Raw genomic sequence first — 16801 nt, 5'->3', positions numbered from 1 at the left:
AGGCACTCTCTTGCTGTATTGCTGAAGCCCATAAATGCATGCAGTTAAGACATTTTCCCATTGCCTTTCTGAAGCCCTGTCTACTACACTTTCGAGCAGCCATGCTAAAGCCAGACAGTATGTGCAGTTCAGACAGGGGACACCTCTTGATCACCTGGGGCACATGAAGACTGATGCCCCAGAGCTCCAAGGGACTGTAACAATCAGAAAGACAGTGCTGGTCAGACACCATCCTCAGGGCACTGTACAAACAGCAGGTTGAAAGACAGCCCCAGTCGTCCCTGAAAAATGCCTATTTTCTTACTCTGGAGCTTCAGCCTGAAGAATAGGCTTCAAGTTTCTCATCTAGAGCTAAGGAGGTATATCCAGGGAATTTAAGCAAAGGGACACCATCCTTGGGTATCCCCTTGGCCTCACTACAGCTTGATAAGACCTCAGAAAGGGACTTAAATGCTTGTCTGGAGGCCTGAGTTTTGCAACTCTTGTCCAGGGGGACACCTTTAGACCTCCTGGTCTGGAAGCCAGCAGAGTTTACAATTGCAGTCCCACAGGACTGTATATAGTCGCATACTTTAAAACCTGCTGCTGAAGGGTCTGACTTCCAATCAACCCGAAACTAGGTGCTAAATAAGATTCCTCCCCTTGGATCACTGACAGGTCTTCATACACACCTAACACTGGGGGTATGTCAAGAATAAATCAGGCAGTTAAGAGAATCAAAAAGTTCAAGAGACAACCAAGAGCTCGACAAGGTTGAAGGAGAAGGATCATCACCTTCACAAGGTCACCCCTTTAAGGCTGAGACATGTAGCTGTTTTGCATCATACATAGAAATAAACACAAAGAGTAGGAGTGATTGGGTGGCTCAGTTAGTTAAGCATCAGAATCTTGGTTTCAGCTCAGGATCATGATCTCATGGGGTTCGAGCCTGATGTTGGGCTCCATGCCAACAGTGCAGAGCCTGCTTGGGATTCTCTCTCATCTTCTATCTCTGCCCCTCCCCTGCTCGCTCTATCTCTCAAAATAAATAAATAAATAAACATTAAAAAAAAGAAACAAAAGGGTCAAACAAAATGAAGAAACAGGGAAATGTGTTCCAAACAAAAGAAAAAGACCTTAATGAGAAGTAATCCACCTGATAAGGAATTCAAAGTAATGGTCATAAATATGCTCACTGAACTCAGGTAAAGAATGGATGAATGCAGTGAGAGCTTCAACAAAGAAATAGAAAACATAGAGTACCAAATAGAAGTCACAGACCTGAAGAACACAATAATTGAATGGGAAAATACACTAGAGGAATTTGATAGGAGACTGGATAAAGGAGAAGAATGGATTAGTAAGCTATAAGAGAGGGTAGTGGACCTCACCTAAACAAAGCACCAAAAAGACAAAAGAATTTTAAAAAATTAAAATAATTTAAGGGAACTTCACAACAACATGAAGAATAGCATTCCATTATAGAGGTCCCAGAAGGAGAAGAGAGAAAGGGACAGAAAACTTATTTGAAGAAATAAATGATAGATAAAAACTTCCTTAGGCTAAGGAAGGAAACAGACATCCAGGTACAGGAATTCCAGAGAGTTTCAGATGAAATGAACCCAAAGAGAGCCACACCAAAACACATTAAAATAAAAATGCCAACAGTTAAAGATGAAGACAGAATCTGAAAAAGCGTCAAGAGAAAAGGAAAACCCTATAAGGCTATCAGCAATTTTCTCAGCAGAAACTTTGCAAGCCAGAAGGAAATGGCTTATGACATCAAAGTGATGGGAAAACAAACAAACAAACAAACAAACAAAAACTCCTCACCAAAAATATTCTACCCAGCAAAGCTATTATTCATATCTGAAGAAGAAATAGTTTTTTCCAACAGGCAAAAGGTAAAGGAGTTCATCATTATTAAACTGGCCTTGCAAGAAGTATTCAAGGGTCTACTGTAAGCTAAAAAGAAAAGGCATTAATTAAAAACAAGAAAACATACAAAAGTGAAAAATCTCACTAGAAAAGGTAATATAGTGTCAAGGTAGTAGACTAACCACTTATAAAGCTGCTAAGAAGATTAAAACAAAAGTAGTAAAATTAACGAAAATTATAATTAGTTAAGCATTACATAAAAGAAAAAGCTGTGAAAAGTGACATCAAAAACATAAAATGTGGAGGAAGCAATAATATAAAGTTTTGGGATGTGCTTAAAATTAAATTGCTACTAATTTAAAATACACTGTTAGATACATAGGATGACATATGCAACACTCACAGTAACCAAAAAGCAAAAACTTATTTGTAAATCCACGAAAGAAAATGAAAACAGAATCTAAAATAACACTAAAAATGCTATCAAACCAGAAGGGAAGAGAGAGAGAAAGAAGAAAGGAACACAGAGGAACTACAAAAACAGCCAGAAAACAACTGACAAAATGGCAGTAAGTACATATCTATCAATAATTACTTTAAATGTAAATGGACTAAATTCTCTAATCAAAAGACATAGAGGGGTTGAATGGGCAAATAACAAGACACATCTGTGTACTGCCTACAAGAGATTCACTTTAGACACAGAGAAACTGAAAATGAAGGGATGAAAAAATATATGTTGTGTTAATAAAAACAGAAGGAAATCTGGTGTAGCTATACTCATATCAGACTAAGGAGACTTTTTAAAAGACTGTAATAAAAGACAAAGACAGGCACTACATAATGATAAATGGGTCAATTCAGTAAGAACATATACCATTTATGAATATATATACACCCAACATAGAAACACCAAAAAATATAAAGCAAATATTAACAGATCTAAAAGGAAAAATTTCCAGCAACACAATAATAGTAGGGGGTTTTAACACCCCACTTACATCAATGGATGGACCATCCAGACAGAAAATCAACAATAAACATCAGCCTTAAATGGTACATTAGACCAGATGGACTTAATATATAAATGTATAAAACAGTCCATCCAAAAGTAACAGGATACACATTTTTCTCAAGTGTACAAGGAACGTTTTCAGGATAGATCACATTTTAGGCCATAAAATAATTCTCAATAAATTCAAAAGGACTGAAATCATATCAATAATTTTTTTTTCATACCACAATGGCATGAACCTAGAAATCAATTATAAGAAAACTGGAATAACTACAAATACACGGGTATTAAACAACATGTTACTGAACAACTACCAGGTCATAGAAAAGAATCAAAGGATAAATAAAAAAACTACCTAGAGACAAATTAACACCAAAATCTGTGGGATAAAGCAAAAGCAGTTCTAAGAGGGAAGTGCATAGCAATACAATACAGGCCTACCTCAAGAAACAAAAGAAATCTCAAATTAACAATTTAATTTTATACCTAAAACAACTAGGAAAAGAAGAAGAAACAAACTCCAAAGTTAGTAGAAGGAAGAAAATAGTAAAGATCAGAATGGAAATAAATGAAATGGATACTAAAATGATAATAGAAAAGACTAATTAAACTAAGAGCTAGTTCTTTGAAAAGACAAACAAAAATGACAATCTACCTAGACTCACCAAGAAGAATTGAGAGATGGCTCAAATACATAAAATAAGAGATAAAGGAGAAGTTACAACTGATATCACAGAAATACAAAGAACATAAAGAGACTACTATGAACAATTAAATGCCAACAAATTAGACAACCTAGAACAAATGGATAAATTCCTAGAAAGTTACAATCTTTCGAGACTGAATCATAAAGAAATAGAAAATGTGAAGAGGCCAATTACTAGTAAGGAGAGTGAATCCATAATCAAAAACCTCCCCAAAACAAAAGTCCAGGACCAGAGGGCATCACTAGTGAGTTCTACTGATCATTCAAAGATTTAATACCTATCTGTTCTCAAACTCTCCAAAAAATTGAAGAGGCGGGAGAGCCTCCAAACTCCTTTTAGCAGGCCAGGATCACCCCAATACCCAAACCAGAGATTACACACACACACACACACACACACACACACACACACACACACACACAAATAGGCCACTATCCCTGATAAACATAGATACAAAAATCCTTAGCAAAATTTTAGCAAAACAAATTCAGCAATACATTAAAAGTATCATACATCATAATCAAGTGAGATTTATTCTAGCTAGGGATGCAAGAATGGTTCCAATCCACAAACCAATTTGAATAAAAGATAACAAAATGAAAGATAAAAATCATATGATCATCTCAATAGATGCAGAAAAAGCATTTGACAAAATTCAACATTCATTTATGATAAAAATTCTCTATGAAGTGGATATGGAGAATGTACCTTAACATAATAAAGGTCATTTATGACAAACCATAGCTCACATCATACTCAACAGTAAAAAGCTGAAAGCTTTTCCTTTAAGATTAGGAACAAGACAAGGATGGCCACATTCCCAAAGTTACTCACAGAATATTGAAAGTCTTAGCCACAATAATTAGGCACAAAAAAGAAATAAAAGCTATGCAGATTGAAAAGGACTAAGTAAAACTATTTGTGGATGACATGATACACCCAAAGAGTCAACCAAAAAACTGTTAGAACCAGTAAATGAATTTAGTAAAGTTGCAGGATACAAAGTTAATACATAGAAATATGCTGCATTTCTACATACTAATAATGAACTATCAGACAGAGAAATCAAGAAAACAATCTGATTTACAATCATATCAAAAAGAGTAAAATAGCTAGGGATAAATTTAACCGAAGAAGTGAAAGATTTTTACACTAAAAGCTGTAAGACACTGATGAAAGAAATTGAATATGACACAAAAAAATGGACATATTTCATGCTCACGGATTGGAAGAATTAATATTGTTAAAATGTTCCTACTACTCAAAGCAATCTATAGATTCAATGCAATCAAAATTACAATGACTTTTTTCACAGAACTAGAACAAAAAATTCTAAAATTTGTATGGAACCACAAAAGACCCCAAAAGGCCAAAACCATATTAAGAAAGCAGAACAAAGCTGGAGGTATCATGCTCCCTGATTTTACACTGTTCCACAAAAATACAGTAATCAAAACAGTATGGTAATGGCATAAAAACAGACACAGAGATGAATGGAACAGAATAGCAAGCCCTGAAATAATCCATATAAATATGGTCAGTTTATTTATAACAAAGAAGCCAGAATATAAAATGGGGAAAAGACAGTCTCTTCAATATATGGTATTGGGAAAAGTGGACAGCTATATGCAAAAGAATGAAACTGTGCTCTTATCTTACACAAAATACAAAAATCAACTCAAGGTAGATTAAAGATTTAAATCTAAGACCTAAAACCTTAAAACTTCTAGGAGAAATAAAGCGGGTAAGCTCCTTGCTATCATTCTTAGTGATTTTTTGGGGATCTGACTCCAAAGGCAAAGGAAATAAAAGCAAAAAATAAATAAACGGGATTACATCAAACTAGAAATCTTCTGCACAAGAAGACAAAATAAAAAGGCAACCTACTGAGGAGGAAAAGATATTTGTGAAGTGTGTATCTGATAAGGTTTTAATATCCAAAATATGTAAAGAACTCATAAGACTCAATTACAAAATAACTGATTAATAAATGGACAGAGAACGTGAATAAATATTACTCCAAAGAAGAACAGAAACGCCCAATAGGCACATGATGATCATTAATCATCAGGGAAATGCAAATCAAAACCACAATGCAGTATCATCTAATACCTGTTAGAATAGTTATTATAAAAAAGATAAAAACATCTGTTGCAGAGGATGTGGAGAAAAGGGAACTCTTGTGCTCTGTGTATGGGAACGTAAATAGGTGCGGCCACTGTAGAAAATAGTATGAAGGTCTTAAAAAAATTATAAACAGAGGTGCCATATGATCCAACAATTCCACTACTGGGTATCTATCCACAGAAAATGAAAACACTAAATCAAAAAGATATAAACCACCTCCATGTTCAATGCAGCATTATTTGTAATAGCCAAGATATGGAAACAACCTAAGTGTCTATCAACAGATGAATGGATAAAGAAAATGTGGTACATATACCCAATGGAATATTACTGAGCCATTAAAAAGAATGAAATCTTGCCATTTGGGCAACGCGGATGGATCTCAAGGCCATTATTCTAAGTGAAGTAAGTCAGGCAGAGAAAGACAAGTACCATTTGATTTCACTTATCTATGGGACCCAAAAAACAATCAAAACAGGACCCAGACTCGTAGATACAGAGAACAGATTGGTGGTTGCCATAGGGGATGAGGGCTGGGTGGTAGGTAAAATGGGTGAAGAAGATTAATAAGTACAAGATTCCAGTTACAAAATAGATAAGTTATGGGATGTAATGTACAGCATGGGGAATACAGTCAATAACATTGTATTAACTTTGTAAGGTGACAGATGGTGACTAGATTTATTGTGCTGACCAGCTGACAATGTATATAAATGTCAAATCACTTTATTGTACACATGAAACTAATATAATATCATATGTCAATTATACCTCAAAAAAAGTATTGAAGATGTCATTATTGGCAAAGTTGTAAGAAGACTATGATTCTCATATACTCTTGGGGGGAGTGTTAATTTTGGAGATGTAATCAGAAATATGTATCAAGTATATACTCCTTAAAATCCAGTACCACTTCTATCAGTTATATTAAGAAAATAAAAAACAAATCCATAAAGATGTATAAATATGCTTAGTACAGCGTTCTCTAATAGCAGGGAAAACTATATGCACACAGTAAAATTTATTGTGACCTTGAAATACGTGGACTTTTTAAAATTAGAAATTATGGAATATGGGGGCACCTGGCTGGCTCAGTCAATAGAGCATGTGACTCTTGTCTCTTGTTCACAGGGTCGTGAGTTCAAGCAACATGTTGGCTGTAGAGCTTACTTAAAAAATATATGGAATATAACATCTATCATCGTTCAAGTATAGATTATACCTAGGACATAGTGTTAATTGCAAAAGATTCCAAATTAACCATGTCTAACCATGTATAGTGTGAATCGATATTTTACACATTGTGCATATTACAGGTATACACACACAAGTCCAGAAAGTAATGGACCAAAAAAAAAAAAAAAAAAAAAAGGAAAGGAATGTGCCAAATGTGGTCTTCATCTGCTTGGGCTGTCATAACAAAATACCACAGGCTGGGTGGCTTAAACAACATTCATCTCACTGTTGTGGAGGCTGAGAAGTCAGAGACAGGTGCCAGCATGGTTAGATCCTAGCTTTGGAGATCATGGCCTCGTGGCTGTATTCTCCTACTGTTGGGGTGGGGAGAGGGAAGAGGGCAGGGGGAGAGAAGGGAAGGAAGGAGAGGAGAGGGAGAGAGAAAAGGTACAAGAGGGACAGAGTATTCTGCTTTCTTCTTTTAAAGAGACTAATCCCATCATGAGGACTTCACCCTGATGACTATGTCTAAATCCTTTGACTTCCCACAGGCCCCACCTATTAACACTATCACACTGGAAGTGAGTACTTCCACTTATGAATTTGGGCAGGGGACACTTTCAATCCACAACATGCAGCAATCTCTGGGTTGTAAGAATCTAGATAATTTTCACTTTACTTTTATACCTTTTCTAATGTCTGAAGTTTTAGGACATAATATATAAAAAATCCATGGCAGAAATGATCTCAATACATGTCTTTTCTCCTTTCTTCTTTCTTATTCCATAAAATTGAACTCTACTTTCTCTCTCCTCCTTTTCTCACCCTCTATCACATGGTGAGCTCCTGCAGGAGGGAATTTGATTAACTCATCTTTATCCCTTGGGATTGAGCTCTGGGTTCTACATAAAAGGAGCTCAATAAATATGTGAAAGATTCTCATGTGTTTGTTATTGAATAACTGGACATATAGTTTCTTTTTCACTCAGGGAAGACAATGTTCCTGAATCATACACTTAATGCAAAGGAAAATTAAATTGTATGATATTTTTAAACTAAATGTGGTTCAGAAACATTCTTTGGAAAGGAGTAAGCTCTGTTTTGCTTCCCTCAAATGCCTAAGGAAAATGCTATAAATTCTAGAACAGCCCGCTTTCCCTAGGGGCTATTTCTACTTGGAATCTTCCTTAAAATAGAAATATCTAGGTCCACGGTGACTATATTCTGAATCCTATTAATTTTTCTCCTTCTGAATAAAACAGCATTTGGGATTTTTGCTTTCAGATGTGTTCTGACATTCTTTTCTGATGATCATGTCTCTGAAAATCCAGAAAAAAGCCTCCCATAATAACTTTCTTTGTGACGACTTAACATGTAATGCTGAGATCCAAATGGTCCAATCTCAAAACTAATTTGTGGTTTAAAAGAAGCAGTCTAGTACCCACAAGGTAACTTTCAAATTATTCAGGTTCCTAACCTTTAGTATACAAGGAAAATAGTCATCATCATTTACCATCTGGATCAAATAAACCCAACTAAATTTTTTTACTTTTAAAGTCATTTTTTAATATTTATTTACTTTTTGAGAGAGAGAGACAGAGTACAAGCTAGGGAGGGGCAGAGAGAGAGGGAGACACAGAATCTGAAGCAGGCTCCAGGCTTTGAACTGTCAGCACAGATCCTGAGTTCAAACTCACCAACTGAGAGATCATGACCTGAACCGAAATCTGAGGCCCAACTGACTGAGCCACCCAGGTGCCCCTAAAGTCATTTTTTGAATAATTTACTGAAGAATAAAGGAATACTTTAAAAACTCATTAAAATTTTTGATAAAAATTGGAACATAGTCAATACCTTTGTTATCTAGAAAAAATTTTGGTATGTAAAAATCATAGAAGAAAAATATGGTTACACATCCTCTTAACAAAAAAGGAAAGTCCAGTTGTCATAAGACATTGTGTGATATTACTGTCTTTTATGAGAATACTCTATTTCCCATTTTGTCCTTAGAAATGTGGTTTATCGTTCACTGATTCATGAGTTTGAGGATATTCATCTGAGTCTCTAGAAGTCACGAAGTCACGATCGGACAATGTACAGTCTATTTCACTTACATGATTAATTACATTGTTAACATTAGTGTCCAGAGCTATACTGTCCAATAGAAATATAGTGCAAGTTATCTATGTATTTTACATTTTCTAAGGGCTGCATTAAAAACTTAAATAGGTGAAAGTAAATTTTAGTAATATTTCATTTAACCTAACATATCCAAAATACCGTCATTTTAACATGTACTCAATTAAAAACTATATTACTAGGGGCACCTGGGTGGCTCAGTCAGTTAAGCGTACAACTTCGACTCGGGTCATGATCTCACCGTTTGTGAGTTCAAGCCCTGCGTCTGGTTCAGTGCTGATGGCTTGAAGCCTGCTTGGGATTCTGTGTCTCCTTCTCTCCATGCAGCTACCCTGCTCTCTTTCTGTCTCTCAAAAATAAATGAACATTAAAAAATTATTTAAAAAATGTATTGAGATATCTTACATTCTCATATATTGGGCTGGGTCTTCAAAGTCTTAGGTATATTTCACACTCACATCTCATTTCAAACTAACTGCTTTTCAAGTACTCAAAAACCACATAGTGTTAGTAGCTAGCGCAATGGACAGTGCTGATCAAGAGTGCCGCTCTTTATTTCATCTTCTAACTTGTCTCAGAACTAGGAAATGCACTCCTCTGTCAATTTTCTTTTGTTTGGGCATTATGAATGGAAAATGAAAAATTCAGCATTCTCAACCATGTTTAGTTGAAAGCCAAAAATAGAGAAATAGCATCTCCCCTTTTATACCTTGAGAGATGATGCCATGATTTGGGCATCACAGTAAGAAATTGAAGGATGATTATTAATTCTACCATTGCATTGTACCTCCAGTTAATTCCACAATTCTTTGGCTTCCTTTTTTAGCCTTTTCTTTTTTTAAATCATAGTTGGAAATAATTGATAAATGATGATAAAAAATAACTCCCACAATGATTCAGTAGCAATATGTTTAAAATGCAGGAAAAACAAGATCACTAAGATCACACAATATATGTTAGCTTTATAAAAGGCTCCAGTGGATGTGTTGATAATTGCCAGATATAATGAGTTTTATTATTTTAAAAATTAATGTACATATTCCCTTTGTTCTTTGTAAAAATCTCTAAAATAGGATAAAAACCATGAAGTATAGATTTTTTTAAGAATAGAAGAGCTCAAAAAAAGAAACTCAAAACTACTATTGGGTCTAATGAACTCTGATGGTATATTGAAAATGAAATTGCATTAATTAGTATATTAGTATATATGGAGAAATTTCACAGATAAATATATTTTTTAAATCTTTCTTTTTCCGTAAGTTTCTATCTCACAAGACAGCTTGTATTAAGTTTTTGCCCCCAAAATTCCTTGAGGGGTGCCTGGGCTGGCTCAGTCAAAAGAGCATGTGACTCCTGATCTTGGGTTATGAGTTCAAGACCCACATTGGGTGTAGAGATTACTACAAAAGATAAACTTAAAAATAATCCTTGGAAAACTTTTTTGCATAGTCCTAGTCCACATTCTTGCTCTTCTTCTCTCTGCTTTTCATCTCAAAAGAGAAAAGGCTAGCAAGAAAGTCAAAAAAGGGAAGAAATGGAGACAGCCAAGTAAAAACCTGCTTTAGCAGGTGGAAGAGGGTATAGAGGCTGAGCCTTCTTCTACTACATTTTGAATTTTTGCTCTTACAGTATGCATACTGACTTATTTTTTCTAGTGAGGAGTAATCAGGCTAGGTACAGTCATATAATAGGAAGACCAGTCAAGTTTCTAAGACTTTCTGGCCTTCATAATCAAACCTCAGCATCTTACCTAGGCTGTAAGCTCCCAGAAGCTACACAAGAGAAACATAAAAACAAACAAACAAACAAAACAAAACAAAACAAAACAAAACCCAGAGATTAAAAAGGGGAAGATTTTTGAAAAACGTTCTATGGCTCAGGGGTTACACTAAGCATTTTTCTGAATTACCACATTTAATTATCACAGCAGCCTCCACCAAGTTATCATTTTCTCCACTTTTATGGATGAGGAAATGGAGGCTCAGAATGATTAACTTGCTCACTTAAAGTCATGCGCACGGTAAGTAATAATCAGTCAGATCCACATCTCAAATCAACAAAATCCATTCTAGTTAGTGTTAAGTGGAAAATGAATTACTGAAGGATATTAGGTATTTCAACAGGTTGTCCAGGAGAGTCAGAGAAATAGGTGTGGAAACCACGGTCAGTTAATCACACCAGATACTGCTGAGGTACCTACTATTGCTGCCACTGGGCACAGGCCCCACCTCACCTGTCGTTTCCCCCGAATATGAGATGTTACTTCTAAGTCTTCTGTCACCTCAGCCTCTGAAAACAGGATGACCCTGTCTACCTGTCCAGATTCTGTTCTATTTGGCACCTTTTTCATACCACTCTCCTCTACGTTGAAGGCTCAGGCTGATGCGTCTAATTGGTGGAGCCTAAGTCACACGCCTACATCTTAGATGCAAAGGATGTTTGGGAGGGCGTTCCTGGCTTTTACACTTTGGAGAGATGGGATTCGTGAGATGGGAAATTTTCCAAAAACAGAAGGACACTAGGCCATCGAGACAGCATGATAAATGGCTACCTCAGGGTGCAAGATGAATTAGCTATAATGGTCTTCTCATTTCATAGATGAGGAAGCTGGAGCCTACTGGGTAGCTAATGTTGGCCATGCTGTGCCCTCTTCTTAGATATTCTGGCCATGCTCCTTAGTCATATTTTGACTGAGAGGCCTTAAAAGAAGTGGAAATTCACAGCAAAAGAGAGCTCTCCCATCTGTCCTCTGCTTACCTTATCATGTTGGAATGTACTATGGAAACTGTTACTGAACTTTTATCTGATCTAAAAGGATCCGTGAGACATTTCTCCTTTAGATCTTGGTAAAGAGAGGAGTGTGTACAAATGTTGGGGGCAGGGGAAGGCTTCTCATGGAAAAGGTTTCTCACGGAACATCAAGTTCAGCTGAGGATTTTCTAGCTAGGTTCTGGAACAATATCATTAGAGTACTGAAGTTCTGATCATTACAGTTACATTTCTTGAATTTTTTTTAAAGTTTACTTATTTAGAACCTAAAATTCACTGGTGGAAAAAAAACTACCTTCACACCCAACACTTTCAATTGTGAGACAGTTGTTGTTTGTTTTACATGGTATAGCAATAATTTATTCACCAAACAGTGTGAAAAGCCACAATTAACTTGGGCAGTAAAAGGCTATCACCTCTCCTATAAGCTAACCCAAAAATCCTAACCAGAAAATGCAAGTGCATTTCCTAAAACACTGGGATAGAGTGGGGACATGAAAACGTTGTTGGTTAATATTTCAAAGTACTCAAAGTCTAAACCTACATCTGATGTGCGAAAAAATTAAATAATCCTGTCACAGAAAGACTCAATGATTCAAAACACTATCTTTACTGTTGGGAAAGGTATTTGTATCATGTCCCACTTAACAAAAATTTTATTTAGAAACAAACAGTATCCTCTGAGCATTTTTTCTTAAAGAAATAAACATCCAAATTTTTTCATTTTGTTCTCCCAACAATCCTGTGAAGTAGGTAAACAGCACTTGAACCACTTTTAACATCAACTAATTTCTTTACTCCATTATTTATCTGTTTATACATTTGTTTTATACTAAGTTATTTTTAACTGTGGTAAAATATGTATGACATAAAACGGACCATTTTAATGATGTGTAAAGTGTGCAGGGCAGTAGTGCAAAGCATGTTGAGACTTTTGTGCAACCAGTCTCCAGAACGTTTTCATTTTGCAAAGCTGAAACTCTATATCCATTAAATAAGTCTCTATTTTTCTCTCACTCATTTTTTTTAAAGAAATCAAAATCCGTTTTTATAGCAAATTACCTATGTTCTTTAAAATTTTTTATTGTGAGTGAAATACGATGTCATTATTAAACTTAAAATGTTCGGTAGGATAGGTGAACACTGGCTGCTGTGAGTCGGCAGTTGCCAGAACCAGGCCTTCCGGGGAAGGTATGCTTCCTACTCTACCTTCCAGAAAGAGAAACTAGGTTTTGAGTTTGGGGCATTTCCCTAGCCCTAGGGAAAAAAGATTATTATTTTTTAAAAAATTTTTTTTTAACGTTTATTTTTGAGACAGGGAGAGACAGAGCATGAACGGGGGAGGGTCAGAGAGAGAGAGGGAGACACAGAATCTGAAGCAGGCTCCAGGCTCTGAGCTGTCAGCACAGAACCGCAAGATCATGACCTGAGCCGAAGTCGGCTGCTTAACCGACTGAGCCACCCAGGCGCCCCATAAAAAAAAAGATTATTTTTTTATTCACCTGTGTGATGTACAGTAGAGGCAGCAAGAACACAGTGATATTCTCATTCATTAAAATTTGGTATTTTATTTTTGAATAAAAATTAAAGGTAGCTAGAATATAAATCAATTCCTAAACAAGGAATCCCTAATTTGGGCTATAGGGATAGCATTGAGAATGTGGCTTCAACAGTCTACAATTACATGCAGAATGGTGGTCATGTGTGCTGTGTGTGTGTGTGTGTGTGTGTGTGTGTGTGTGTTTGCGTGCACATGCATGCAAAACATGCATGTACACTTTTCTTTCTAATAAGAGAATTCATAGATATTATTAGGTTCTAAAAGAGGTTTGTGATGCTCTCATTTCTAAGAAATTGTCCCATAAAATCAAAATGGTGGAGGTCACAGAACAAATTCTGTAACATAATATGAACCCAAATTTAGGTATCCTCATACCCAGTCCCTGCTTTCCGGCTAATTTTCCCTTAAACAATGGTAGATACACTGTTTACTAGGGACCTTTTCTCCTCTGATGGTAAGAAGCTATAAAGCAATGTGATTTCTGATGGATCTAGAATCTTTGAAAAAGGTTAGGACTGCCACTCACCTCCTTCTAACATCTATCAGAGTCCTCATCAAAGAGAAAAGAGCAAGTCCCCAAAGCAAAGAACTGTATATTATGAGTGAGCATAAAAATATTGAATTAACTACCAAACTTTTGACATTCTTTGATTTTTACACTAAAACTAAAATCATTCGATTTTTGTATTGGAGAGAAATTCTAAGCCTAAGAAATCTGGTGAAGGTATTAATCCTGTCGGTCTTGTTACTACCAGTTTCTCCATTGTTTAGCATAGTATCCAGCAAATAGTGAGTCTTTAATAAATATTTTTTGAATGTAATGAATTGAAATGCTTTGAACTGAACTAAAATGACACCTTTAGCTTGTTAAGAGTTTCAGATAAGCCATTATTTAGTTATTTATGAAGCTATCAAATGTCACATGGTCATTTCTCTTTAACCTCCAGGGCAACAGTCTTTTTATAAGTTAATATCTGAGTCAACAATTCCTTTTGAATCCCTCTTCTTTTATTCTTTTTTCTATCAGTGATGCTATAGAAGTGAAAAAGTAGTGAAACCTTACACAGGAAGAAAGGTTGACCTTTAGAAATGTGGTTTTTTTCTAGAAAAGTAGTATCCTGGAACTTTGCGATGGCAACGTGATAGACCGTACAGGTCCGTGTTGGACTTAGACCTGGGGAATTCAGAGACCAAAGTTCAGGAAAGGCTGCCTTATAAAACATTCAATTCATAATTTAACAAAGATGACTTAGACAGAGGGTCTCTATACTTTTAGATTTCCTAAACCCACACAAATTTCCACCTCCAACATAATTGGGATTAGTTCTCATAGCACTGCCAACTTTTCAATTTTTCTGAAGAAAAAAACACTAAAAGAATAATTTCCATATATTATCACCATCATTTGTTAAAGAAACATGCTCTTAACACCAAAATATATAGAATGATCAAAATCTCAGAATAAAGGACAGTTCTTTAAATGGAATACATTTGGCTTCATGAAAAATTCATATTTTTTTAAAGAATTTTACTTCCGTCTTTTTCTTGCTCCTGGTGGAAATGTTATCACAAACCAATACTGATCAATGGGCTAGCATTTGGGAAGTGCTAATACAATTAAACTAATGTGGTCTGAGGTTTCTTCGTTTCCACTTCCAGATCTACTCTCCACCCTCCCCCCACTCTGCTCTTTTCTGGGGAAGCTGGTCTCTCTGAACTTGTCGTTCAGGAGCTCTTGCCCTCTGGTTTTATGGTAGACTCAGCCCAATGGAGATAGAGAAGAGCACAGGGTGAGAGAAGGGGAGGTCAGGCTATTTATTCCACTGGTCCATCTACCATTATGACTAAGCACAGGTTGGCTGTGGTTCTATTTCTCTACCCAGGCCGTCAGCTCATAGACATGGCCCCCTGCTCAAGCTCTCTTTCTAGCTTCTCTAATAATACTCTGCTATTATCTCTTCAGGCTCTTGACTCCCTTCAGGTCAAGATGAGGCAAAGGTAGTCTTTGGCACTTCTTGGGAGTGTCTTTCTTTCTTCATGCCCTTAACTGTGCCCACATGTTTGTAAATAGTCCCTTCCCTTAATCGCTCCTTTGGAATGACTTTCTGTTTCCTGCTGAGATGTGCCCAACACATTTTTCATTTAAAAATGAAAAACTGAGGCCCCAAGAAGTAAAGCCCAGATGTCACACAGCTCAGGTCACATGGTCAGGTCCAGAATATGGCCTTCCAGATTACAAACAGTGTTGTTCTTAGTCAGTGCTCATCTGTCATCCTCCCGATGGCTATTTTCTTCCCAGTCATACTGATAGGCACTTTCTGGAACCATCTTTTCACTGGACTTTGGCAATAACTGTAGTTTATTCAAGTTTTAAATAAAAAAACCTCATATTAGCAGACTATTTCAGCAACTCCAAAACAGAGGAATACTGTTTCCATTAGAATGGATTGGAATCAGGAAAAACTGAGTTTTTTAAATTGCTGCTTAAGTAGAAATTGGCAAATGAGACTAAGAAACTATTGCAAAAGCTAAGCACAAAAGGACACAAGGATGATGAAATTTCCACTGTAAAATGAATGCTGATCACCGAAGATGGGGGTAGGGAGGACATAAACTGTCCAGAGTAAGGGGCTGAGGTGGGAGCCTAGGGAAAAAGTTTCATCAGCATGAGAGATACAAGCAGGTTGTAGAAGGGTAAAGAAGTTTAGAGCCTCCAGTGCCTGTTAAGCAGGGGGGAAAGCAGTAGTAAATAGAAGAGACGTTGAGCTGAAGCTTGACCACTGCGAAATGTGTTGAAAGCATGTTTTATCGGGCATGAAGTTACTGCGTCACTGAGGAGAGGCTACTGTTGGAACCCTGGACATTACAACTTTTAGACTGCTGGAAATATTTAATCGTCTTAACTGGACCCATGTCAAAAAGCTCTTCTGTGAAAGTGCTATTTGGTATAATCACACCTTTAATCAGCCATGTTACTTTTAAATAAACACACATGCACATATTTAACCTATTACCTTTGTTCTTGTCGCATACTTGAATTTCCCACTGTTATCATTCCATCATTTACTCTTACTTAAGTGTCTCTCTGAGGACATTCTCTTTATTAGGGTTTAAAAATAAGCTAGAAAGTTTTAATAGCACATGCTTCTCTTTAAAGGAGTTGGGGCAGTGGAATGACCAATAATAACATTAAGTGAGTGTTTCATCTAAGTTACCTGCTTTACCATATTTAGTCTGCACAAAAACCATCATCCAATTCCGTGGCCATCTCCTTGCATTCTGCTACCCTAGCTTGTACCTGGCCTTTGGCAAACAAAATTTCCCCAGTGCTCTGATCTCTGTCAGCGTCCCAGACCAGATACGTGGAGAATATTCCCCAAAGAAGCCACTGTTAGCAGAGAGGGCTGCCCCTCTGGTGTAACCATCAACTTTGCCTGCTGCGGCTTCATC

The 16801-nt window shown here is 36.4% G+C and overlaps 1 protein-coding gene and 1 long non-coding RNA gene across 2 annotated transcripts in view; one reads left to right on the top strand and one right to left on the bottom strand.

The window, feature by feature from the left end:
• CCDC192 (coiled-coil domain containing 192) overlaps window positions 1–16801 on the top strand; it is a 211634-nt gene that overhangs the window by 14450 nt on the left and 180383 nt on the right. The gene's annotated exons all lie outside the window — the stretch shown is intronic.
• Window positions 1–16801, bottom strand: part of LOC109250929 (uncharacterized) — a 268707-nt gene that overhangs the window by 186842 nt on the left and 65064 nt on the right. The gene's annotated exons all lie outside the window — the stretch shown is intronic.

Source organism: Panthera pardus, unplaced genomic scaffold (genome assembly GCF_024362965.1).
Source record: "Panthera pardus isolate Hobbes unplaced genomic scaffold, ASM2436296v1 HiC_scaffold_2, whole genome shotgun sequence".
NCBI classification, from domain to species: Eukaryota; Metazoa; Chordata; class Mammalia; order Carnivora; family Felidae; genus Panthera; species Panthera pardus.
This window is presented reverse-complemented; position numbering and strand designations above follow the sequence as displayed.